Raw genomic sequence first — 24,245 nt, forward strand, 5'->3', positions numbered from 1 at the left:
CTTCTCAGTGTTTCATTTTAGTGCCTTAATGTCTCAATTTTGCAATGTGATAGCATAACCAGGCTTATTAGATAATTGGTCATTAAAATTGTAATTGCAGTCAGCATAAGCCTGCATAGCTACAAAGCTATTTGAGCAACTGGAAGACATTTGAGACTTCAGATAGTGATAATGCCATGACAGCTCGTTTTCCACAGAGCTAGTTGCTTCCTTATCCAGTGCTTCACGTACATAACAGTTCCAGGTTACTCTGACCTCTTTTCAACCACAAAACATACTGAGACAATTATTGTAACTACAATGAGAAATTGGATAAAGACTGATATAATTCATTTCCGTTTTTTTCTAAATGATTCCCCCTCCGTGATTTTTCATTATTTTCTCCCCCTCTCTTTCACATATCGGGTTAAATTTTGTGAGGCTCCTCTCGTAGTATGGAGCCGCTCTGGCCGAGAATATGCATCATAAAATCAGATGTGAAAGAACATAACATAAGAAATAGGAGCAGGAATAGGCCATACGGCCCATCGACCCTGCTCCGCCGTTCAATAAGATCATGGTTGAACTTTTACATCAACTTCACTTTCCCGCTCTGTCCCCATATCCCTCGATTCCCTTAGTGCCAAAAAATCTGTCGATCTCAGCCTTGAATATACTCATCGACTGAGCATCCACAGCCCTCTGGGGTAGAAAATTCCAAAGATTCACAACCCTCTGAGTGAAGATATTTCTCCTCAACTCAGTCCTAAATGGCTGACCCCTTATCCTGAGACTACGACCCCTAGTTCTAGACTCTCCAGCCAGGGGAAACAGCCTCTCAGCATCTACCCTGTAAAGCCCTCTAAGAATTTTATACACTTCAATGGGATCACCTCTCATTCTTCTAAACTCCAGAGAATATAGGCCCATTTTGCTTACTCAATCTCTCTTCATAGGTCAGCCCTCTTATCCCAGAAATCAAACTGGTGAACCCTCTTTGCACCCCCTTTAGGGCAAGTATATCCTTCCTTTGGTACAGAGACCAAAACTGTACACTATACTCCAGGTGTGGTCTCACCAAAGCCCTATATAATTGCAGCAAGACTTCCTTACTCTTATACTCTAACCCCCTTGCAATAAAGACTAACATACCATTTGCCTTCCTAATTGTTTGCTGTACCTGCATGTTAACTTTCCATGATTCATAAGAACATAAGAAGTAGGAGCAGGAGTGGGCCATACGGCCCCTCGGGCCTGCTCCGCCATTCAATAGGATCATGGCTGATCTGAATCTAGACTCACGTCCACTTCCCCGCCCTCTCCCCGTAACCCCTAATTCCCTTATCTGCTAGGAAACTGTCTACATTTTAAATTTATTTAATGTTGCAGCTTCCGCAGCTCTCTGGGGTAGCAAATTCCATAGATTTACTACCCTCTGAGTGAAGAAGTTTCTCCTCATCTCAGTTTTGAAAGGGCAGCCCCTTATTCTTAGATTATGCCCCCTAGTTCTAGTCTCACCCATCAGTGGAAACATCCTCACCGCGTCCACCCGATCAAGCCCCCTCACAATCTTATATGTTTCGATAAGATCGCCTCTCATTCTTCTGAACTCCAATGAGTAGAGTCCCAACCTACTCAACCTTTCTTCATACGTCAACCCCCTCATCTCCAGAATCAACCGAGTGAACCTTCTCTGAACCGCTTCGAGAGCAAGTATATCTTTTCTTAAATATGGAAACCAAAACTGCACGCAGTATTCCAGGTGTGGCCTCACCAATACCCTGTATAACTGCAGCAAGACTTCCCTGTTTTTATACTCCATCCCCCTTGCAATAAAAGCCAAGATTCCATTGGCCTTACTGATCACCTGCTGCACCTGCATACTAACGTTTTGTGTTTCATGCACCAGGACCCCCAGATCCCTTTGTACTGTAGCACTTTGCAGTTTCTCTCCATTTAGATAATAACTTGCTCTTTGATTTTTTTCTGCCAAAGTGCATAACCTCACACTTTCCAACATTATATTGCATCTGCCAAATCTCTGCCCACTCACTTAGCCTGTCTATGTCCTTTTGCAGGTTTTTTATGTCCTCCTCACACTGCTTTCCCTCCCATCTTTGTATCGTCGGCAAACTTGGATATGTTGCACTCGGTCCCTTCCTCCAAATCGTTAATATAGATTGTAAAGAGTTGGGGTCCCAGCACTGACCCCTGCGGAACACCACTAGTTACTGATTGCCAGCCTGAGAACAAACCATTTATCCCAACTCTTTGTTTTCTGTTAGATAGCCAATCTTCCACCCATGCCAGTATATTACCCCCAATCCCGTGATTTCTTATCTTGAACGGTAATCTTTTGTGTGGAACCTTGTCAAATGCCTTTTGGAAGTCCAAATACACTACATCCACTGGTCCCCTTTATCCACCCTGTATGTTACATCCTCAAAGAATTCGAGCAAATTTGTCAAACATGACTTCCCCTTCATAAAACCATGCTGACTCTGTCCTATTAAATTATGTTTATCCAAATGCTCTGTTACTGTTTCCTTAATAATGGACTCCAACATTTTGCCAGCCACAGATGTTAGGCTAACTGGTCTATAGTTTCCAGCTTTTTGTTTACTTCCCTTCTTAAATAAGGGTGTTACATTAGCAGTTTTCCAATCTGCTGGGACCTTTCCTGAGTCCAGGGAGTTCTGGAAAATAATCACCAATGCATCCACAATCCCTACCGCCACTTCTCTCAAGACCCTAGGATGTAGGCCATCAAGTCCGGGGGATTTATCTGCCTTAAGTCCCATTATTTTACTGAGTACCATCTCCTTGGAGATTTTAATCGTGTTTAGCTCCTCCCCCCCCCCCCATTGCCCCCTGTTTGTCCAGTGTTGGGATATTTTTAGTGTCCTCTACTGTAAAGACTGATACAAAATATTTGTTCAGCGTCTTTGCCATCTCCATGTTCCCCACCACTAGTTTCCCGGTCCCATTCTCTAAGGGACCAACGTTCACTTTAGCCACCCTTTTTCTTTTTATATAGCTGTAGAAACTCTTGCTATCTGTTTTTATATTTTTTGCTAGTTTACTTTCATAATCTATCTTCCCTTTCTTAATTAATCTTTTAGTTATTGTTTGCTGGCTTTTAAATGCTTCCCAATCTTCTATCCTCCCACTAGATTTGGCTACTTTATATGCCCTTGTTTTCAGTCGGATACTATCCTTCATTACTTTACTAAGCCACGGATGGCTGTCTTTTCTTTTATTCCACTTTTTCCTCAGTGGAATATATTTATCTTGAAAGATGTGAAATATCTCCTTGAATGTAGACCACTGCTCTTGTACCGTCTTACACTTTAATCTGTTTTCCCAGTCCACTTTAGTCAATTCTACTCTCATACCTTCATAGTCTCCTTTATTTAAGCTCAGTACGCTGGTTTGAGATCCAACTTTCTCATCCTCAAACTGAATTTGGAATTCAACCATATTATGGTCACTCATTCCAAGGGGATCCTTTACTAGGATATTTTTTATTAATCCTGTCTCATTACACAGGACCAGATCTAAGATTGCCTGCCCCCTGGTTGGTTCAGTTACATACTGCTCAAGGAACCCATCCCTAATACACTCTATGAACTCTTCCTCAAGGCTGCCATGCCCAATTTGATTAGTCCAGTCAATATGAAAGTTAAAATCCCCCATGATTATAGCTGTTCCCTTATTACAAGCCCCAACTATTTCCTGATTTATACTCCGACCAACAGAGTTGCAACTGTTAGGAGGCCTATAGACTACGCCCACTAGTGACTTTTTCCCCTTATTATTCCTTATCTCCACCCAAACTATTTCACTATCCTGATCCTTTGACCCAATATCATTTCTGACTATTGCAGTGATTCCATCCTTGATTAACATAGCAACCCCACCTCCTTTTCCTTCCTGTCTGTCCTTCCTAATTGTCAAATACCCTTGTATGTTTAGTTCCCAGTCATGATTATCTTGCAGCCATTTTTCCATAATGGCCACCAGATCATACTCATGTGTAGTTATTTGTACCGTCAACTCGTCAATTTTGTTACGAATGCTGCGTGCATTCAGATAAAGAACTTTCAAATATGTTTTCTGACAATTTATTCCTGCTTTTACCCCTTTTACTACTTTACCTTTATCATTATACATTCTGTCCCTTCCTGACACGCTCTGGTTTTTAATTCCCCCACTGCTACCTTGCTCTATTGCCTTCTCCGCTGTCATTTTTATTTTTCGCTCTCTTAAAACCTCCCCCCCACTAATTAGTTTAAAGCCTTCTCTACAGCCCTAGTTATTCGATTCGCCAGGACTCTAGTCCCAGCACTGGCCAAGAGAAGTCCGTCCCAACGGAACAGCTCTCTCCTGTCCCAGTACTGATGCCAGTGTCCCAGGAAGCAAAACCCATTTCTCCCACACCAGTCTTTGAGCCACGCATTTAACTCTCTAATTTTATTTACCCTAGCCAAATTTGCACGTGGCTCGGGTAGTAATCCAGAGATTATTACCCTTGTGGTTCTGCTTTTTAATTTGGCCCCTAGCTGCTCAAACTCCCTCAGCAGAACCTGCTTCCTTGTCCTATCTATGTCGTTGGTACCAACATGGACCACGACAACTGGGTCCTCCCCCTCCCACTCCAAGTTTCTCTCCAGCCCAGAGGAGATGTCCTTAACCCTGGCACCGGGCAGGCAACACAGCTTTCGGGACTCTCGCTCTCGGCTGCAAAGAACTCTATCTATCCCCCTAATGATACTATCCCCTACCACTACAACATTTCTTTTATCTCCCCCCACTTGAATGGCCCCCCGCTCCACGGTGCTGTGGCCGGGTTGCTCATCCTCCCCGCAGTCCCCGTTCCCATCCTCACAGGGAGTAAGAGCCTCAAACCTGTTGGACAAGAGCAAGGGCTGCGGCTCCTCCAACACTACCTCCTGGATCCCCGTACCTGCTTCACTTCTAGTCACACCATCCTGACCCTGGCCACGGACTACATCTGAATTAATTAATCTAATTGGTGTGACTACCTCCTGATACACAGAGTCCAGGTAACTCTCCCCCTCCCTGATGTGTCTCAGTGTTTGAAGCTCGGACTCCAGCTCTTCAACACGGAGCCATAATTCCTCGAGCAGCCAACACTTACTGCAAATGTGATCACTGTGAGCATCAATGGTGTCCACCAGCTCCCACATATTGCAGCAGCAACACATCACCTGATCTCCCATTCTAATTAATTAAATTTATTAATATTATTCTTAAATACCCTCTGCCCCGATTCTAGATGATGAATATTGCACCTTAGAAACTATAAACCACAAGAGTTTAAGCTTAAAAAAGAGAGAAATACTCACCAACCAATCACTTACCCGCTTTCTGGTGACGTCACACTTGGATTACTTTTTACCTCTCTCCTTCCCTCTGAGGTCCGAGACTGGAGATTGGTACGCCTTACCTGGGCTCTGGAGCCTTTATACAGCCGCTCAGCCCGCGATTCCCGCCGATTCTCGCACTGAGGCCTTACCTGGGTCTCTGGAGCCTTTATACAGCCGCTCAGCCCGCGATTCCCGCCGATTCTCGCACTGAGGCCTTACCTGGGTCTCTGGAGCCTTTGTACAGCCGCTCAGCCCGCGATTCCCGCCGATTCTCGCACTGAGGCCTTACCTGGGTCTCGGGAACCTTTATACAGCCGCTCAGCCCGCGATTCCCGCCGATTCTCGTGTACAAGGACCCCCAAATCCCTCTGAATCCAACATTAACTAGTCTCTCACCTTATTAAAAAATATTCTGCTTTTCTCTTCTTCCTACCAAAGTGGATAATTTCCCACTTTCCCACATTATTCTCCATCTGCCCCCTTCTTGCCCAATCACTTAACCGGTCTACATCCCTTTGCAGCCTCTTTGTGTCCTCTTCACAGCTTGCTTTCCCATCCACCTTGTATCGTCAACAAACATAGATACATTACACTCGATCCTCTCATCTAATAGATTGTAAATAGCTGCGGCCCAAGCACTGATCCTTGTGGCATTCCACTAGTTACACCCTGCCATCCTGAAAATGACCCGTTTATTCCTACTCTCTGTTTTCTGCCCGTTAACCAATCCTCAATCCATGCTAATATATTACCTCCAATTCCACGAGCCCATATCTTGTGTAACAACCTCTTGTGTGGCACCTTATCGAATGCCTTCTGAAAATCCAAATATACTACATCCACTGATTTCCCCCCCCCCCCCTTATCTGCCCTGCGAGTTACACTCTCAAAAAACTCTAATAGATTTGTCAAACACGATTTCCCTTTCATAAAACCGTGTTGACGCTGCCTAATCGTATTGTGATTTTCTAAGTGCCCTGTTACCACATCCTTAAAATAGAAAGCCCATTTTTTATGGCTGTGCTAATGACCCAGTGTGAGGATCACTGTATCTTTGAAAATTATGATAATGATACATATGCTGGACCTAATGTTTTCCTTGCCTTCCCCCGCCCCACCCACCCCCTCCCCCCTCCCCCCCCCCCCCCCCCCCCCCAAGCAAAGTTCGCCCATGTAAAATGAGCATATCAGTGTTTTACTTGCATGGCCTGGCGAAGTAGGCCTTTTTAATCTGTGTTGCAATCTTCAGTGTTAGTTATAAAGTTTTTTTTTACTTACTACTGTAGTTGGTTTCATTTGCAATTTCCTTTGTGCACTCATTTCTGTTGCTGTATACACCACATTTATTTTTACATTATAAGACTAACTTACCACCCATTCTTCTGCAACAATCTTGTTTGCAGCTGCAATGGCAGTGCTCCACAATCTTCGATAACCCATGCAAGGCATTCTGTGCATTCTCAAACACCTAATAAAGGGCTTTTGCTCATCCACCAACTCCTGTCTGCAGGCAGGCCCAGTACCTATTCCTGGCCCTTGCCTATGGTCAGCTGCTTCCTGTTCCTCAACTGCCACCTCCACTTGCTCTTCCTCTCTTGTACTGTGTGCTTTACCTGGTGTGTCCTCATCAAACTCTCTCTCTAAATGCTCAGGGTGCTCATATCTTTCATGTTGACTGTGCCAGGTGGCGTGCATGATGAGCACCCTGTGAAGTGCTAAGTTTGTTGGAGCAATTGAAGCTGCCATCTCATCTTTGGAAGCCGTTATAGAAGGAGAACAGTGAAAGTACACTTCTGTTTTACTGCATATGAATTTAGGCCTTTTTTAAAATTTGTTTTTATGGGATGTGGGCGTCGCTGGCAAGGTCAGCATTTATTGCCCATCCCTAATTGCCCTTGAGAAAGTAGTGGTGAGCCGCCTTCCTGAACCGCTGCAGTCCGTGTGGTGAAGGTACTCCCACAGTGCTGTTAGGTAGGGAGTTCCAGGATTTTGACCCAGCAATGATGAAGGATCAGCAATACTCTTCTAAGTCAGGATGGTGTGTGACGGAGGGGAACTTGGAGGTGGTGGTGTTCCCATGTGCCTGCTGCCCTTGTCCTAGGTGGAAGAGGTCGTGGGTTTGGGAGGTGCTGCTGAAGAAGCCTTGGTGAGTTGCTGTAGTGCATCTTGTAGATGGTACACACTGCAGCCACGGTACGCCACTGGTGGAGGGAGTGAATGTTTAAGGTGGTGGATGGGGTGCCAATCAAGCGGGCTGCTTTGTCCTGTATGGCGTCGAGCTTCTTGAGTGTTGTTGGAGCTGTACTCATCCAGGCAAGTGGAGAGAATTCCATCACACTCCTTACTTGTGCCTTGTAGATGGTAGAAAGGTTTTGAAGAGTCAGGAGGTGAGACACTTGCCGCAGAATATCTAGCCTCTGACCCTGCTCTTGTTGCCACAGATATCTTCCCAGGTTCAATGACGTCAGTCGCTCCCTTAAGTGGTCTGAGTGTCTTACTTTTATGGGAGTTGACTTGCACTGCCCTTTATCCACGTTACAATAGCATAACCAAAGGATGTAACAATAACATCTTTTGTGATCTGGACTTGTGTCTTTTGTGCATTTATTTCTTCAGTTTCTTCAAAGGTGGACTAAACGAACACTTGGTGAGATGAGAGTTGCTATGAATCACTAAGTTGCTTTATTTCCCATTAGACAAACAACAGTTACAATTGGATTGACCTATTTCCATCACTACAAATAGTTTTTGTGTAATATAAAAATAGTGAAGATACTACACTACCCCATTTCAGTGGGTCATCTTGCTTGACTTAAAGATCATTTTCTAACTTCCTTTCCCCTGCATTCCATCCTTCTTGCAACTTTTTGTTGCCTGACTGCCTGCAAAGCACCCCGTTTCCCCCCAGAAGCCAGCCTAGATTTGTTGGTGTCTTTGTGTCTCTTTATTTCAGGCAAGACACAGCCAGAAAAGACACTGTTATACCAAGCCACAAGGAGCAAGGACCCCAAGTTTGATTTGGTTGCTTTGCGCCTCCCGTTAGTGCCCTAAGAGTGCGCTAATGGGGCGCAAAGCAACTAGCGCCCGGGCGCGGCGATGTTTGCGCCGCTCGCAAAATTGACCAGACGTAGATCGTGACGTCAGTCGAGCATGCAGCACCCCGGACCAGATATTGAGTGGCGCCCCCTGCCTTTCCGCCTGCCACTAGCAACGGCCGGTTGAGGGGAACGTTTTACAGTCGGGAAGGGACTGGGTGAGCACTATTTAAAGACGACCGCTTCCTGCCTTTTTTTGTCGGCATCATTTTTGCACCACGCATTCTGAGAGAGACTTCTAGAGCGATTCAACGCTGTGTGAAGGAGTTTTGGGTACTGAGCAGCACTTTGCAGGTTCATTTTGATTTGACCTTGCATCGATTTAGAAGAGACTATAGGGGCTGTACTCTGAGCTCTTTCCCTGGGCCTTTCCAGCAGAATTGATGTACAGGTCTCTCCAGGCCGAGATTCAAGGCTGCAATGAGCAGGGTGTGGATGGAGAGCGAGATCGACCCTCCCCTTTAAGAACTGGCCGGCGCCAGTCTGTCTGTGTTCCATTGCTGACTGACATCACCTGAGCTTCGCCAGCGCTCTGAGGTAGCGCCTCGCTCCTCGGCGTTAGTGCCTTTAAGAGAGGTGTGTAGCGGCTGATTTAGCGCTCCAATCACCTCCAGGAGCTACAGAAGCCAAGTTTGCAGTCAGAGGTGATAATTAGCGGCAAGCGCTAAACTTTGCGCCCGGCCGACAATTGTGCCCCAAATGGGGCGATACCGAATTTCTCCCCCTTAGTCTATGCTGAGTTAGCTGGTCTCAACAGTATCAGCAGTTTGGGTGCTATATTTGGCCTCATCTCCCTGGGGCTAGGCAAGAGGAAAATGTCAGCCATGCTTCCAACTCTGAATTATTACTCAGTGACTCCTGCCAGGCAGTGCGGGTGTGTGGGCATTGGGTGAGAACCAGAATCAAATTGGGCTCAACTGTGATATCCCCCACAAACAAGTAGCCTGCTATTATCTTTAGGCATTATTAGGTACTCATTATCTATTCTCACACATGAAGAATGGCCACTTGAGTGAGTTATCTTTGGAACTGTACCCGTGTAAGAATTAATTGCTTTCAGGAGAAACCAGGAGAAAACTGAACTCCAACGCCTCTCCACCGTTGTCCAGCTGGGTGGGAGTGCACTCGCCTGGTTCCATTCTTATCTCTCCAGTCATAGCCAGAGAATCACCTGCAATGGCTTCTCTTCCCACTCTCGCACCGTTACCTCTGGAGTCCCCCAAGGATCTAACTTAGGCCCCCTCCGATTTCTCAGCTACATGCTGCCCCTTGGTGACATCATCCGAAAACACAGTGTCAGTTTCCACATGTATGCTGACGGCACTCAGCTGAACCTCATCACCACCCCTCTCTCGATTCCCCCACTGTCTCTAAATTGTCACACTGCTTGTCCAACATCCAGTACTGGATGAGCAGAAATTTCCTCCAACTAAATATTGGGAAGCCATTGTCTTTGGTCCCCGCCGGGAACTCTCTTCCCTCGTCACCGGCTCCATCCCTCTCCCTGGCAGCTATCTGAGGCCGAACTAGACTGTTCACATATTGGTGTCGTATTTGACCCCAAGATGAGCTTCTAACCACATATCCGCAACATAACTAAGACCATCTATTTCCACCTCTAACATCGCCCGACTCCGCCCCGCCTCACCTCATCCGCTGCTGAAACCCTCATCCTGTATTTGTTACCTCTAGACTTGACTATTCAAATGCATTCCTGGCTGGCCTCCCACTTTCTACCCTCCGTAAGCTTGAGGTCACCCAAAACTCTGCTGCCCATGTCGTAACTTGCACCAAGTCCTGTTCGCCCATCACCCCTGTGCTCGCTGACCTACATTTGCTCCCGGTTAAGCAATGCCTCGTTTTTAAAATTCCTATCCTTGTTTTCAAATCCCTCCAATGCCTTGCTCCTCCCGCCCTACAATCCTCTGAGATATCTGCACTCCTCCATTTCTGGCCTCTTGAGCATCCCCAATTTTAATCGCTTCACCATTGGTGGCCATGCCTACAGCTGCCAAGGCCCTAAGCTTTGGCATTCTCTCCATAAACCTCTCCACCTGTCTACCTCTCTTTTCTCCTTTAAGATACTCCTTAAAACCTACCTCTTTGACCATATCTGCTCTAATAGCTCCTTATGTGACTCGGTGTCAAATTATGTTTGGTAACACTCCAGTGAAGCACCTTGGGACATTTTACTACGTTAAAGTGATAAAACAACAGGGGAAAGTCTAACCATAACAATTGTGATATCATCATGCAAGAGTATAAAATAAAGCGACTCTTAACATTGACAATGTCTTGCATTTCTGTAGCAGTCCTTGTTCAGCTTTACAGGGCAGGAGGTAAAAGAGTGGAGACCAAGCAGTTCGAAGAAGTGGAAAAAGATGTGATGCACTGAAAGCATGCTCAAAGAGAATGCTTTTGGAGCCAGGGAGTGAGGTGGGAGGCAGAGAATACTTAGGAGGGAGTTCTAGAGCAGAAAGGCATAGTGCCGAAGGAGTGACTATGGATGGTGGAATGGGCAAGGATGTTTAATAAAGCAGTTCTGTTCCATTCTTTAACCAAAAGAGGTGACTGTGCTCTCAGTCTCGGATTTGGTTCCTTGTTTGCTGGCTGAATTATTACTATTGCAGTACATTCTAATCCTGGTATTGATCTTTATTTTTGTTGTCAGTGATCCAAAACAAGATAGTTTCTTTTTTGCTGGCAAATTTATTGCTTGTTTCCTGGTTTTAATGTTTACAAAAACAGTTCATATTAATCACAAAGTTAACATTGGGGTTCAGAAGAACTTTCCTTCCATTGGTGTTAGTACCTGCATATGACATTCAACAGACAATAGTGGGATAGTGAATTTACCTCAGGAGTGACTTCATCCTTCATGAGTTTTGACTAACCTTATCCTTCTTCTGTCATAACTTTATGCCAAAAATTGGGGAAATATTGTGAAAACTACTGTAGAGTTCTACTCCATCTTTTGTGATCATACATTCTAATCACTTTCCTCTTTTAAAATTATATTACTTCTGATAGTTTTGTGATATTTGATTAAATGTGCATTTACATTTTATACATACATGATTCTTAATTGTATATCAAAATGAAATGCTGTGATAATGAAATAAATGAAGGGGTTATGAGCGACAATTTTACAAACTAAAACATGGTACACCATTTCAGTAAAACACTTTCTTCCTATCACATGAGTGGACCACTGATTTATTTTCACAGTTAACCTCAGTATCCCTCCAGGGAGGGGACAAACCAGCCAGGGTTCCTGCTCCTGGTCAGGAAGCAGGAACTATCCAGCAAGGCTGTTAATGGTATTTGAGGATAGGATCAGGCTTAACTGTGAGGTGACACTCACAGCCTAGGCCCACATATAAGGAATGGCCTTCTAGGTGAGGGCTGCTGGCACCTAAAGAACAATAACCTAATGTGAGTTATCACTTTCAGGAGCGGAGGGAAAAAAATAAAGGTTGTGGGGGTGGGAACCACTTAAATAGGAAGGATCGGATTTAAGAGGACAAAATATATATATATATAGGAACTGACTAAGTATGTTCAAGGGATAACAACAGAAAATGCTGGAAAAACTCAGCAGGCCAGGCAACATCCGTGGAGAGAGAAATAGAGTCAACGTTTCAGGCCGAAACCCTTCTTCAGAATTGAAACATTAACTCTGTTTCTCTCTCCACGGATATTGCCTGGCCTGCTGAGTTTTTTCAGCATTTTCTGTTGCTATTTCGGATTTCCAGCATCCGCAGTATTTTGCTATCGTATGTTCAAGGGTTCAGTGTACTTTGAGGATTTGTATAATTTGTACAAATGATTGATTTCAATCTCCTAGCCTTCCAAATTCCCCTTTTGACACATTTTCAGCCACCTACAAATGCAATTTCTCTCTGTAGTGACTAGATTTGTCCTGGAAAACACATAAGAGAAAGGCTTCTGTTCTAGTCTCCTTGAATGCTGTACTCAGTATGGTACTCAGCCATTTAACCTAGAAGGTCTGTGCAAAGTTATCCGATCTTAAGTTAGTCAGGGCAGCACTTGGGATGCTACAGTTGTGCGCCTGAACAAGAGAGGGGAAATATCAGTCAAGCTTCCATCTCCTGATTGTTGTCCAGTGATCACTGCTGGAAAATATGTGCACTTTTGTGTGTGGGTCTGCACATCAACTGAGGACAGGATTGGGTGTGATCACCCATCAGGATTAAATAGCTTGTTCATGCTCACTGTCTAGGCTAATACATCACAAATGACCATTTGGGTGAGGTTATCATCATCTGTCGCACCAAACCCAAGCATGTTTCATAGTTTTTGGGAAGGGAGAGAAAGTTAAAAGAAAAGTGGGGAGCGGGGGGGGAGAAAAAGTATCACTTGATGACACGTCGCGTACCTGCGAGAGGAGAAGTGGGAGAGGCTGATTTAAACCGAGCTCCGAGAGCGGGAGATGCAGACCTGCGAGAGGAGAGAGAGAAGTAAAAAGTAATCGAAGTGTGACATCACCAGAAAGCAGGTAAGTGATTGGTTGGTGAGTATTTCTCTCTTTCTCGCTTTTTTCCAAACTTAAATTTTGTGGTTTATAGCTTCTAAGGTCTCTGTTGTGTAGCGGGGACTGCTGGTAAACAAGGGCCCTTGAGTATATCATTTAATTATAGTGTAATTGGTGGGATTGATTTGATTTAATTTAATTTGAATTAACTAAAGGGTAAGTCATGGCAGTACAGCTCGGTGCCGTGGTATGCTCCTCCTGCACTATGTGGGAAATCAGGGACACTTCCTGTGTCCTTGACGACCATGTGTGCGGGAAGTGTATCCAACTGCAGCTCCTGGCAGACCACATTGTGGTGCTGGAGCTGCGAATGGATACCTACTGGAGCATTCGCGATGCTGAGGACATCGTTAAAAGCACGTTTAATGAGTTGGTCACACCGCAGGTAAAGGCTGCACAGGCAGGAAGGGAATGGGTGACCGCCAGGCAGAGTAGAAGGCGCAGGCAGGTAGTGCAGGGGTACCCTGTGACCATCCCCCTCTCAAACAGATATACCGCTTTGGATATTGTTGGGGAGGATGGCTTATCGGGGGAAGGCAGCAGCAGCTAACTTCCTGGCACCATGGGTGGTTCTGCTGCACAGGACGGGAGTAAAAAGAGGGGTAGAGCTATAGTAATAGGGGATTCTATTGTAAGGGGAATAGATAGGCGTTTCTGCGGCCGCAAACGAGACTCCAGGATGGTATGTTGCCTCCCTGGTGCAAGGGTCAAGGATGTCTCAGAGCGGCTGCAGAGCATTTTGGAAGGGGAGGGTGAACAGCCAGTTGTCATGGTGTGTATATAGGTACCAACGATATAGGTAAAAAACAGGATGAGGTCCTAAAAGCTGAATATAGGGAGTTAGGAGGTAAATTTAAAAATAGGACCTCAAAGGTAGTAATCTCAGGATTGCTACCAGTGCCACGTGCTAGTCAGAGTAGAAATAGAAGGATATTTCAGATGAATATGTGGCTAGAGGAATGGTGCAAGGGGGAGGGATTCAAATTCCTGGGACATTGGAACCGGTTCTGGGGGAAGTGGGACCAGTACAAACTGGACGGTTTGCACCTGGGCAGGACTGGGACCGATGTCCTAGGGGGAGTGTTTGCTAGTGCTCTGGGGGAGGGTTTAAACTAAAATGGCAGGGGGTTGGGAACCTGAGCAGGGAGACAGAGGAAAGGGAAACAAGGATAGAAGCAAAAGACAGGAAGGAGAAAAGCAAAGGTGGCAGTCAGAGAAATCAACGGTTTAAATCAAACATGGCCACAGTAAATAATAATTCTAAAAGGTCTAAGAGTGTTAAAAAAACAAGCCTGAAGGCTTTGTGTCTTAATGCGAGGAGCATTCGTAATAAGGTGGATGAATTAGGTGCGCAAATAGAGGTAAACGGATATGATATGATTGGGATTATGGAAACATGGCTCCAGGGTGACCAAGGCTTGGAACTCAACATCCAGGGGTATTCAATATTCAGGAAAGACAGGCAAAAAGGAAAAGGAGGTGGGGTAGCATTGCTGGTTAAAGAGGGGATTAACACAATTGTAAGGAAGGATATTAGCTTTGATGATGTGGAATCTGTATGGGTAGAACTAAGAAATACCAAGGGGCAGAAAACGTTAGTGGGAGTGGTATACAGACCCCCAAACAGTAATGCGGAGGTTGGGGATGGCATTAAACGGGAAATTAGAGACGCGTGCAATAAGGGCACAGCAGTTATCATGGGTGACTTTAATCTACATATAGATTGGGCTAACCAAATTAGTAACAATACTGTGGAGCAGGAATTCCTGGAGTGTATACGGGATGGTTTCCTGGACCAATATGTCGAGGAACCAACTGGAGACCGGGCCATCTTAGACTGGGTATTATGTAATGAGAAAGGATTAATTAGCAATCTTGTTGTGCGAGGCCCCTTGGGGCGGAGTGATCATAATATGATCGAATTCTTCATTAAGATGGAGAGTGAAGTATTTGACTCAGAGACTAGGGTCCTGAATTTAAATAAAGGAAACTACGATGGTATGAGGCGCGAGTTGGGTAGGATTGATTGGGGAATGTTACTCAAAGGGTTGACGGTGGACAGGCAATGGCAAACATTCAAAGACCGCATGGATGAACTACAGAATTTGTTCATCCCTGTTTGGCATAAAAATAAAACAACAAAGGTGACTCAACCGTGGCTAACTAGGGAAATTAGGGATAGCATAAGATCCAAGGAGAGGACATATAAATTGGCCAGAAAAAGCAGGAAACCTGAGGATTGGGAGCTGTTTAGCATTCAGCAAAGGAGGACAAAGGGATTAATTAAGAAGGGGAAAATAGAATATAAGAGTAAGCTTACAGGGAACATAAAAACTGACTGTAAAAGCTTTTATAGATATGTGAAGAGAAAAAGATTGGGGAAGTCAAGCGTAGGTCCCTTGCAGTCAGAATCAGGGGAATTTATAATGGGGAGCAAAGAAATGGCAGACCAATTGAATACATACTTTGGTTCTGTCTTCACAAAGGAGGACACAAATAACCTCCCAGAGATGTCGGGAACATAGGGTCTAATGAGAGGGAGGAACTGAATGAAATCAGTATTTGTAGGGAAATGGTGTTAGGGAAATTGACGGGATTGAAGGCCAATAAATCCCCAGGGCCTGATAATCTACATCTTAGGGTACTTAAGGAAGTGGCCCTAGAAATAGTAGATGCATTGCTGGTCATCTTCCAAAATTCTATAGACTCTGGAACAGTTCCCATGGATTGGAGGGTAGCTAATGTTACCCCACTGTTCAAAATGGTGGTAGAGAGAAAACTGGGAATTATAGACCGGTAAGCCTGACATCGGTAGTGGGGAAAATGCTAGAGTCCATTATAAAAGATGTAATAGCAGAGCACTTGGAAAACAGTGACAGGATCGGACAAAGTCAACATGGATTTACAAAAGGTAAATCGTGCTTGTCTAATCGACTGGAATTTTTTGAGGATGTAACTGGTAGAATAGATAAGGGAGAACCAGTGGATGTGGCGTATTTGGACTTTCAGAAGGCTTTCGATAAGGTCCCGCATAAGAGATTAGCGTGTAAAGTTAAGGCACATGGGATTGGGGGCAAGGTACTGACTTGGATAGAGAACTGGTTGGCAGACAGGAAGCAAAGAGTTGGAATAAACGGGTCTTTTTCCAAGTGGCAGGCAGTGACTAGTGGGGGTACCGCAGGGATCGGTCCTAGGACCCCAGCTATTCGCAATATATATTAATGATCTGGACGAGGGAACTAGATGTAATATCTCCAAGTTTGCAGACGACACAAAGCTGGGTGGGCGTGTGTGCTGTGAGGAGGATGCCGAGAAACTCCAGTATGATTTGGACAGGTTGGGTGATTGGGCAGATGCATGGCAGATGCAGTATAATGTGGATAAATGTGAGGTTATCCACTTTGGTGGCAAAAACAGGAAGGCAGATTATTATCTGAACAGCAATAGATTGGGAGAAGGGGAAGTGCAACGACACCTGGTTGTCCTTGTGCACCAGTCGCTGAAGGTAAGCATGCAGGTGCAGCAGGCGGTTAAGAAGGCAAATGGTATGTTGGCAATCGTAGCGAGAGGATTCGAGTACAGGAACAAGGATGTCTTGCTGCAGTTGTGCAGGGCCTTGGTGAGACCACATCTTGAGTATTGTGTGCAGCTTTGGTCGCCTTATCTGAGGAAGGATGTTTTGCCATGGAGGGAGTGCAGCGAAGATTCACCAGACTGATACCTGGGATGGCAGGAATGACGTATGAGGAGAGATTGGGTCAATTGGGCTTATTCTCGCTGGAGTTTAGAAGAATGAGAGGGGATCTCATTGAAACTTATAAAATTCTAACAGGACTAGACAGACTAGATGCAGGAAGGATGTTCCCGATGGCGGGGGAGTCCAGAACCAGGGGTCACAGTCTAAAGATAAGGGGTAAGCCATTTAGGACAGAGATGAGGAGGAATTTCTTCACCCAGAGAGTGGTGAACCTGTGGAATTCTCTACTACAGAAGGCAGTGGAGGCCAATTCATTAAATATATTCAAGAAGGAGTTAGATATATTTCTTAAGGCTAAAGAGATTAAGGGATATGGGGAGAAGGCAGGGACAGGGTACTGAGTTGGATGATCAGCCATGATCTCATTGAATGGCGGAGCAGGCTCGAGGCGCCGAATGGCCTACTCCTGCTCCTGTCTTCTATGTTTCTATGTACAGCTTTGTCGTTGATAACAATACACTTGCATTGAGTTCATATTTTAGATAATCTTATCCAGGTCTATTATACGAATAATTAATTACACAATGGTGTGTGTTTGATGAAAGATTCCTCTATAAATTAATGTTTTGATTGGAGAAAATCTAGAGAGCCCTTGATGAACCTGCCATTTGTTCCTTTAATTGTAAACCACAAATAACTGCCTCTTGACGTCATTCAGTTTGATTTTACTTGGGAGGGACTGTGTAAACAAGGTAAGGTATTGATATTCTCCATCTGATAGCTTTGTATTTAATAATGTACTACGCTCCATTATCATGCTAATCAACGAAAATAGATCTGAGGTTTAGAAACAGGCCCATTGTCTAAAACATTATTCTAACCAGAGTTCAGTTACATTCTGATAAGAATGCCTTTGTTTTGCAGAATATACGGTTGATCTTGAGAGATCTGATCTCAGCAGAGATATGAGGGTTGTCAGCAGAATCTAGGGGCTGCTTCAACTGGCAGCAACAAGACAGTACCAGGAGTCTGGACACAGCTGCTTGCTAAAATTATATACTATAGGATGTGTTGTGTTTTGGTACTGCTGGAAAAGAAATCAGTTGTAATTTATGGTGCACATTATGTATAGACAATTTGTATTTTTTAGCATTTGTAAATGGCGTTTTAGCCTGCATGTGCTCTTGGGAATGAGGGGGGGCAAAGGAGATGTGAGTTTGAGCACTCTGTCCAGTTTGTACCGTCTGGAATGCTCTATATTCAGGTGACTTTTTTTGTCAAATGATCGTAAAATTCAATTTTAAAGAGAATCCTTGCAACAACCCCTAGAGCGTAGACAGCGTGTAATCTTCAGTGCAGATAAACGCATGGTATTGCACACAGTCCAACACCGCATTCAGTGTGCCAGTGCAGCCTTCGGTCGCCTGAGGAAGAAAGTGTTTGAAGACCAGGACCTCAAACCCGCCACTAATCTCATGGTCTACAGAGCAGCAGTGATACCCACCCTGCTGTATGCCTCAGAGACATGGACCATGTACAGCAGGCACCTCAAAGCATCGGAGAGGTACCACCAACGCTGCCTCCACAAGTCCTGCAAATCCATTGGCAGGATAGGCGCACCAACGTCCGTGTTCTTGCTCAGGTCAACATCCCCAGCATCGAAGCTTTGACCACGCTCGATCAGCTCCGATGGACGGGTCACATTGTCCGCATGCCCGATACGAGACTCCCAAAACAAGCGCTCTACTCGGAGCTCCGACACGGCAAGAGAGCCCCAGGTGGGCAGAGGAAATGCTTCAAGGACACCCTCAAAGCCTCCTTGAAAAAGTGTCACATCCCCACCGACACCTGGGAATCCCTGGCCCAAGACCGCACAAAGTGGAGGAGAAGCATCCGGGAAGGCGCCGAACACCTCGAGTCTCTTCGCCAGGAGCAAGCGGAAGCCAAGCGCAGGCGGCGGAAGGAGTGCATGTCAACCCAAGCACCCCACCCACCGTCTGCCCCACTTGTGACAGAGACTGTAGGTCCCGCATTGGACTCCTCAGTCACCTGAGAACTCATTTTTAATGTGGAAGCAAGTCATCCTCGGTTCCGAGGGACTGCCTAAGAACTGCACATTGATAGGAAAAATAAATGTCATAATATACTATGGATGGCTAACGACGGATTTGGGTGTGATAGTAGATTTGATGCTTAATGGAATGGGTAATGGGGTCCCAGCACTTGGTATCTGATGCATTGAAAGTGCCAAAGGGTTTGGGGGCTCAAATGTTGGGTGCTGGCTGCCCAAAAGGTGCTGTCCTTTTTATTCCCTGAAAGAAATAGTTGGACACAGACACCTCTTTTAAAGTTTTGGTCGCTGGAGACCAAGGGCATAAGCGTGGGTGGCCCTATTGCAAGGGGAGGGTCATACAAGATGAAAATGTACATTTTTATATATAGGCTTCCTATCACCGTAAATTGCCGCTGAGCATCTGCAGTGGTACTCCTGACGAGGACGCCTCATTTAAAAAAACTGTCCTCAACAAGTCTTGTGCAATGTTAGCGCGCAGGCTGCTTGCACACTTGGCATTTTCTGGCTGCTTTGCAGTAAACTAAGAGTACCTGGTACAGACTAGGCTTCAGGCTTCCATTCTTGATAATATGGGGCCCAGGCACAGTGAACTTCGAATGCCTGATATTGCATTATCACCCCCACGATGCTAAATGACTATGGATCAGCAATAAACAAAGTGAATATAATGCTTAATTATATTGTAAGCTCAGTCAAGTGTAAGTCAGGAAATGTCATACTGAAACTGTATGGTGCCCTGGTCAAATTTCACCTTGAGTACTGTTTTCAGTTAAGGTCACTAAGATATAAAGGAAACATTCAAGCCATTAAGGTGATGCAGAGGGGAGCCACATGGTTGATTACTGGCATCAAAGGATTGAGTTAGAGGAAAGACTGGAGTAACTGAGCCTATTTAGTCTTGAAGGAGGCAACTGAGAGGGGATCATATAGAAGTGTAGATAACAAGTGTAGATAAGGTTAATCCAAAATCCTATTTCATGATCTGTTAGGATACTGGAACAACGGTTAAAACTGGTGAAAGGAAAGTTTAGGATGGATGTTGGCAAGAACTTCGCACAAAGCGTGATCAGTCCTTCAAATGGTCTTCTGGTTAGGATATTGAAAGCTAAGGTTTTGTACTCATTCAGAAGATAGTTAAAGGAAGAAGAAAAACTTGCATTGATATAGTGCCTTTTCTGACCTCTGGGCATCCCAAAGCACTGTACAGCCAATGAAGTACTTTTTTGAAATGTAGTCACTGTTGTAATGTTGAAAAATGTGGCGGCCAATTTCACACAGCAAAAACCCACAACCAGCAATGAGATAACTGACCAGATAATAGAAAGTGACTTTGTTGTCCTTGACAATTCTGATCTTTGACAATCGTTACTCAATGATCTCACCCCTCACTATCTCTGTAACCTCTCCAGCTCTGCAAATTACCCCTTCACATACACTGCATTTCCACTGTTTCACCCCATCACAGGCAGCCAAGCCTTCAACTGCCAAGATGCCACTTAGGAATTCCCCCTTAAACACCTCCATTGTCTAATGTGCTCTCCTCCTTTAAGAACTTGCAAAAGCCCCACTTCTTTCAACAAACTCTTGGTCATCCCTCCTACACTCTCCTTTGACTTAGATATATGTTTTCTTCATGCCTTTGTGAAGCATATTGAGAAGTTTTTCTCCATTAAAGGTTATTTAAAAGCAAGTTGTTGTTGTTTATCCAATGAGTAGGTGACGCTCAGCCCTGTAAGAACCCAGCTTCTTTTCTTGGATTGTGCTGACTTAGTTAATCTCAGCCAGGACATTACAATTAGCATCTATAGCCCTGAGTTGTGGAGGGGAAAAGTAGCCACGGCTCTTGCTACACCTCACTATCTGGTGGAACTGGTTGCAATGGACGTCGAAGCAGTCTCATTTGTGACGCCCTTATACAATATTGTCGACGCTCATGTGTGAATTAATAATGGTTGCTTGGGTGAGTGAGGTAGTGGAGTTTAGCCAGTGTCTGTGAAACTGTATCCTAGCAAGCACTCGAGCAAGGAGAGGAGGCAGGGAGGGGAAAAGAATTTCTGAGGAAACCAGAAAGAGAAAATCTTTCAACTTCAACTCCAGCAGCTGTTTTCCTTTCATCTATGTGCTGCAGGAGATTTTGCTCCCAACAAATGTTCCCTTAGCAACCAGACTACCAACAATAAAGATATAACTTGAAATTAAAGCAGTCCCACAGTTACATCCATGACAACAGATAGAAAAGGAATATCTTTTTGCTGCTTTGAGGTAGTCATGCTTCTTAATATGTCATTAAGAGTCACGTCATTGTAATCAGTAATTTTGTCTCGCCTTTTGAATGTTTTCTGACTCTATAAGCTACTAATTTAGAAAGTGTAAGCATGGCTCAGCTGGTCGCACTTTCGCCTTTGAGAGGAAGTGCTGCATTGCTGGAGGTGCTGTCCTTCAGATCAGATATTAAACCGCGGTCTCATATACCTCATAGAGATCCCGTAGCACTATTCAAAGACGAACAGGGAGTTCTTCATGTGTCCTGGCCAACATTCCTCCCTCAACTAACACCACAAAAATAAATTAGTCATTGATTTGCTATTTGTGTAATCTTGCTGTGCACAAATTGGCTGTTGCATTTGCCAACATAATGGCCCAGATTTTGCTGCACTAATCATGGTGAGGCTGTCAGCGCTTGCCGTTATTACTGGGTAAAACTGACAGCAACTTCTGGCGTCCGCATATGTGCAGTTAAATGCGGAAATCGGAAGTTTCTACCAGTGATGCCCTGCTCCTCCACAGGCTGTGCTATTGCAGTCTTCGCCGATGGAATCTGCACAGAGATCACTGTCATGGCATGAACTTGGACTGAGTTTTTAACTGCGTAGTAAGTGATAATTACTGCTGAACAACCTCTCTGGCCCTGAAAAATTAATTTAACAAGTGTGGAGTCTCATTCCTTCAGAAGAAATTAATGTTGCAGATTTAAAAACTTTTTTTATATATATAGGCCTAGAAATTCAGTGCCCTTAGCGCCGATTTTGCGGCGCTAGAGGGCCTAGCGCTGCAATTGGCGCCGGCGCCTAAATTGCCTGGGGCCCTTCCGCCGCGGTAGACCGGTAGCGCTGCGCCGGCACCGATGACGTCATCGGTGTGCGCAGCGTCCCGGTTGCCATGCCGACGGGCCCCAGCGCCGAAATTCAGTTGCGGCCGCCTCGCCCGTGGCAGCCGCAACTAAGACTCTGGCAACAGAGTCCAACATGTTTTTGCGCCGGCGCATTAAAGGCCCCGCGGCGGCCGGCCGCCTGGCCGCAGCTCCCTCCCCGGACTTCCCCCCCCCCCCCCCCCCCGGAACAGAAGCAAGCCCGGCACTTGTCCGAGGTGCCGGGCTCATTTTTAAAAAGATTTTCGCGGGCCGCGGCCAGGTGCAGGCAGCTCCTCCTTAAGGGAAGGAGGAGGCCTGCACTTCCCGAACCTGCCGCACCGCAGCGGGCGCCGCAGCGCCGGAATAGCGCCGAAATTCAGCGCGTTGCGCCAGTTTTCAGGCGCAAACAGCTCTCAGCAGCGCCGGCAGCCGTTTGGCCGCAGAACTATTGAATTTTGGGCCCGACCAGCGCGACTTAGCTCCGGCACTAACTTCCGGCGCTAAAGCCCTGGCTGCGCCAGAACTCAATTTCTAGGCCATAGTTTTCCTGTTTTGCACTTTTATGTATTTCTCTTAATCCCATGTGCATGTCCCAATCTTTATTTTGCTTCTTGTGCAATGATTTAAATGTACTTTATATTTCCTGTTTTTTACTTCCTGCTTTGCTGTCGGCGTGTCTCAGTGAGGATTCTTCAATCTGATTGGTAGAACAGTTTCCTGCTGCTTGCCCTGCTGCCAAATGTCACAGATCCCCTGTGGAGCGCGCCGAATTCAAACTGACGCCGGAAGAGAGGAAGTCTCCGTTGAAAAGTCCGCTAAAGTCTGTGGGCAATTGTACGCAAGCTGAACAGCAAAAGCTATTCCTTTGCTGCTCACAGCAAAATCCGGGCCATTAACAGTGACTGCACTTCAGAAGTAATCCATTGGTTGTAAATTGCTTTGGGATGTTCTAAGGACATGTAAATAAACACATAGGCCCGTATTTTCTGATCCCTACGGGTGTATATGAGCTTTGTACACACCCGTAGGGACCTCGCAAGTGCCGGTTTCAGGCATGCAAAGCGCATGTGCTGAAAACCGGCCCTTCCAATCTGTCAAGAATCCTCTTGACAGATCGGATGCCTGCCCTGGAGAAGGGCCTCTGCAGGTGGAGAGTTCCGCTTTCTGCTGCACCTCCGCCTGCTGAAATCCCTTAAAAATCTTACACCTGGTAAAAGCAGGCGTAAGGCCTGCTTTTACCAGCATAACAGTTTTTTAAAAAAAGTGAAAAAAAGTTTTTTTCCCACTCATTTATAATTTAATAATACTTTAAAAGGTAAGTTTATTTTTAGCCCCATAAAAAACTTTAATTATTTTTCCAAAAATTAAATTTTTGTTTAAAATATTTAATTTAATGTAATTTTAACTAATTTTAAAAATGTGATTTTTATTAAAAAATTTATTTAATGTTTTAATGTGTTTTTGGAGTGATTTCCATTCATACTTTTGACAGGTCTAAGCTGTCAAATGTATGAAGGGAGATTCCCTTCTTTCATTGGTTTCCCCATGGCCCACGTGATCCCAGGGACACTTGTGAACCACATGTGCCCCTGTGATACCTGGGCCCTGCGCATTTCGTAGAGCAGAGGCCCAGGAGCGGAAATGGCCGGACCTCTGGAGCCCTCAGGTAAGGGCGTAGATTTTTTTTCCAGATTGGAGGCCTCTGCACGCAGGAAGCCTCCGATCGGAAAATACAGGCCATAGTTTTATTTCAGATTATACACAAGATATGATGAGAAAATTCATCTGGTTCTATTAGACATGATATTAATTAGTCAAAATGCACCCAGGACTTGGACAGTACTGCATGGGATCCCTGATATATATTCTGTGTTCATTCTGAACATAATGCCTACTGTACCAGACTTAAGATGCGGTTGATATTGATATTGGGTGTAAAAGTGGAAAACTGCTGCATTCTGAGCACAAGTATCTCTGATCTAGAATTGTAGAATCTACAGCACAGAAGGAGGCCCTTTGGCTCCTTAAGGCTGTGCCATTGCTAGTTCTTCGTGGATACAGATAGTGGACTCCTCAGAGTTGCTGGCAGATTTTACAGGCATACTCCAGTGACAGCAAGAGAAGTTGGTGTTCAGATAAAACCCTTCTATTAAATGCAGGCTCTGTGAGGTCCACATTCCTGTGCTCTGCAGCTAATGAAAGATGTGAGCTGTCTGTCTGGTCCTCGGATTGCTGCTCTTGCACTGCTGCCACCACCACCTGCTCCTACTTACTTGTGCTCTGTATATCACCCAATGAACCCTCCTCAAACTGACTATCTAAATC

The 24,245-nt window shown here is 45.1% G+C and overlaps 1 protein-coding gene across 1 annotated transcript in view; it reads left to right on the plus strand.

The window, feature by feature from the left end:
- zfp64 (zinc finger protein 64 homolog (mouse)) overlaps nt 1-24,245 on the plus strand; it is an 88,594-nt gene that overhangs the window by 29,477 nt on the left and 34,872 nt on the right. The window lies entirely within an intron of this gene.

This window comes from Somniosus microcephalus, chromosome 13 (genome assembly GCF_052327205.1).
Source record: "Somniosus microcephalus isolate GS21.2 chromosome 13, FLI_Smic_1.0, whole genome shotgun sequence".
In the NCBI taxonomy this organism is placed as follows: domain Eukaryota; kingdom Metazoa; phylum Chordata; class Chondrichthyes; order Squaliformes; family Somniosidae; genus Somniosus; species Somniosus microcephalus.